The sequence below is a fragment of the Triticum aestivum genome, chromosome 2B, assembly GCF_018294505.1.
Source record: "Triticum aestivum cultivar Chinese Spring chromosome 2B, IWGSC CS RefSeq v2.1, whole genome shotgun sequence".
NCBI classification, from domain to species: domain Eukaryota; kingdom Viridiplantae; phylum Streptophyta; class Magnoliopsida; order Poales; family Poaceae; genus Triticum; species Triticum aestivum.
Window position 1 is genome coordinate 50,262,423 of NC_057798.1, and position 3,282 is coordinate 50,265,704.

General features: G+C 52.6%; 1 pseudogene; it reads left to right on the forward strand.

Annotated features, from left to right (window-relative positions):
* The first annotated feature begins 340 nt into the window (after positions 1 to 340).
* Positions 341 to 1,657, forward strand: LOC123040342 (probable cinnamyl alcohol dehydrogenase 6; annotated as a pseudogene).
* The last annotated feature ends 1,625 nt before the right edge of the window (positions 1,658 to 3,282 follow it).

Sequence of the window (3,282 nt, forward strand, 5' to 3'; positions counted from 1 at the left end):
CGCTGCTGGAGCGGCGCGCGTGCTACATTTTAGCGTGGCTGTTGGAGCCAGCGCTGCGGGCCGCGCAAAACCAGGCGAAGCGCGCGCGGTATAGTAGTGTTTAGCGCGGCGCGTTGCGCGCCTGTTGAAGATGCTCTAATACGTCAGCATGAAGTGTTTAATGATTATATTTGACGCCCTAGCAGGTCAAGTGCAACCACCCCTTTATAACTATTTAGAACGAAATTAACCTAACCTCCAAAGCAAGACTTTACAAACGATCAGAATAGACCAAGCGCGTCTAGCTCAAGCGCACTATAAGTAGCCGTGGGTAGCGCTGCTGAGATGCACAACACACAGCGCAACCAGCACCACAGACACCAATAATCTTTCACTGTCTCAAGCCCACAGAGGCACTCGCACATTTTTGGCGATGGAGGTGACCCCGAACCACACGCAGGCCGTGAGCGGATGGGCGGCCATGGAGCCCTCCGGCAAGGTGATGCCCTTCGCCTTCAAGCGCCGGGAAAACGGCGTGGACGACGTCACCATCAAAGTGCACTACTGCGGCATGTGCCACACCGACCTCCACTTCATCAACAACGACTGGGGCATCACCATGTACCCCCTCGTGCCCGGCCACGAGATCACCGGCGTCGTGACCCGGGTCGGCGCCAACGTCTCCGGCTTCCGCCCTGGTGACCGCGTCGGCGTGGGATGCATCGCCGCCTCCTGCCTCGACTGCGACCACTGCCGCCGCTCTGAGGAGAACTACTGCGACAAGGTCGCGCTCACCTACAATGGCATCTTCTGGGACGGCAGCGTCACCTACGGCGGCTACTCCAGCATGCTCGTCGCGCACAAGCGCTTCCTCGTGCGCATCCCGGACGCCCTGCAGCTGGACGTCGCCGCGCCGCTGCTGTGCGCCGGGATCACCGTGTACAGCCCCATGAAGCAGCATGGCATGCTACACGCTGGCAGGAGGCTCGGCGTGGTCGGGTTGGGCGGGCTGGGCCACGTCGCAGTCAAGTTCGGCAAGGCCTTCGGGCTCAAGGTCACCGTCATCAGCACGTCGCCGGCCAAGGAGCGCGAGGCGAGGGAGAGCCTCAAGGCTGACGACTTCGTCCTCAGCACCGACGAGAGGCAGATGCAGGGCATGGCCAGGAGCCTGGACTACGTGATCGACACGGTGTCGGCGCAGCACTCGCTGGGGCCCATCCTGGAGCTGCTCAAGGTGAACGGCAAGCTGGTGCTGGTGGCGGCGCCGGACAAGCCCGTGGAGCTGCCGTCCTTCCCGCTCATCTTCGGAAAGAGGACGGTGAGCGGGAGCATGACAGGGGGCATGAAGGAGCTAGACGCAGGAGATGATGGACCTGTGCGGGGAGCACGGCATCACCGCCGACATTGAGCTCGTCTCCACCGACGGGATCAATGATGCGCTGGCCAGGCTCGCGCGCAACGACGTCCGCTACCGCTTCGTCGTCGACGTCGCCGAGACTGGCTCCAGGCTCTAGCTATTTGATTCCGTTCGGGCTGCCTGTTCATTTTCAGAGTATGGAAGAAGGATGGGTACCTATTTCATTTTCAGCCCAATTCATTTTAAGAGTATTTTCAGAGTTTATCAAGAGTGGTCGATCATTCCGTCGTCATGCAATACAAGCGGACAAGGCGTTGTTAATTTTTGTGCATGCGCATGTGGGCGTGAAGTTAGGCATCTCGAACGCCCGACCCTCGAACAGCCCGTGCGCGGGTGTCATTCAACGCGGTCCTGCATTGATTCTCATAGCGGTTCGGACACACTTTTTCCCGTAAATCAAAGATGAACATGAAGGCTGGACGTCCGGATTACACCCACATCCACTTCTAACACCCTGGCCCACACAAAACCCTTCTCCCTCACATGCGCCCGTTGCCGCCCAACGCCAGCTGCCCTCATTCATGCAGCTATAGAGCGTCCGCTTTACATTGAAGCCGGCCCAGAGCAGACGCGACCTCTTACTATCTCCGTCATTGAAGGGGCGCGCCAGCCGAGGACGCACCCGCTTCATTCCCGGCTGAACACGCCTTCTCGTGGCATTCAAACCGCTGTAGACTGTCCGCCTTTCTCCATTAAACCCGGGTGTGTGCCAAGAAACTTACTTCAGCCGCACGTCCGTTCGCGAGCCAGCTGACATTAAACACAACAATGATTGGCTCGCGTCCGCCCGCTATTTAAACGATGCCAGACACCGAGCAAGAACCGCACCACACCTTCGCTCCCCATTTCCTCCTTGAACAATTTTCTCTATGGCATCCAACGAAACGGAAGAAGTATTTTCCGGCCAAAAAGCCGTCTGGGTGGCCCATCAAGCCTGCGTGTCATGAGCCAGGCATCTATTTGTTCCACCTCCATCGACGCTCTAGGCCAGGCGCGTGGAGGCTGAAGCTCCAAGCCGACGCGTGGTTCAGCTCGCTGAGGAATGGCGAGTTGCTCCACACCGACAGGGGGGCGGGGAGGGGGGCACCATGGAACGAATATCGTGGCTGCTGTGGACGACGTCGTAGTGTACCGCTCCATCCACCATCAATGTGCCCTGCCAGCAGAGAAAGAAGCCCGATATGCGGACATCGACAAGGCGGCAGCCCGCACGTACCGCGCCATCCACCGTCAATGACAAGATTAATATTTTTTTAAACATTGTCAACATTTTTTCTATACACATTTAACATTTTTCAAATGCTTGATTAACTTTTTCACATGCTGTTTCAACAGGTTTTTTAATTGCTTGATTAATATTTTTTAATACATGATAAAAAATTTCATCATATTTTTAATACATGGTTACAATTTTTTCTATACACATGTAATATTTTTCAAATAGTTGATTAATATTTTTCAAATATTTTTTTAACGTATTAATTTTTATAACCCATGGTCAATATTTTTTCTATGCACATTTAACATTTGAAATGCTTGATTACCATATTTGAAATACATGTTTAACATATTAATATTTTTATAATACATGGTCAATATTTTTCCTATACACATTTATCATTTTTAGATGTTTGATTAACATTTTTGAAACACATTTATATTATTAATATTTTCTAACTTGACTTTTAAAAATAAATTTTCCATATACATGAGGAACAACACTTTCTCAATACACATTTAATATATGTCCTTGACGCATCGCTAGGTGACAGACCTGTTGCAGGAGCTGATGCAGATGTTATGAATGTCTGGCAGGCTCGATCGGATGACTACTCGATAGTTCAGTGTGCCATGCTTTACGGCTTAGAACCGGGACTTCAAAAGCG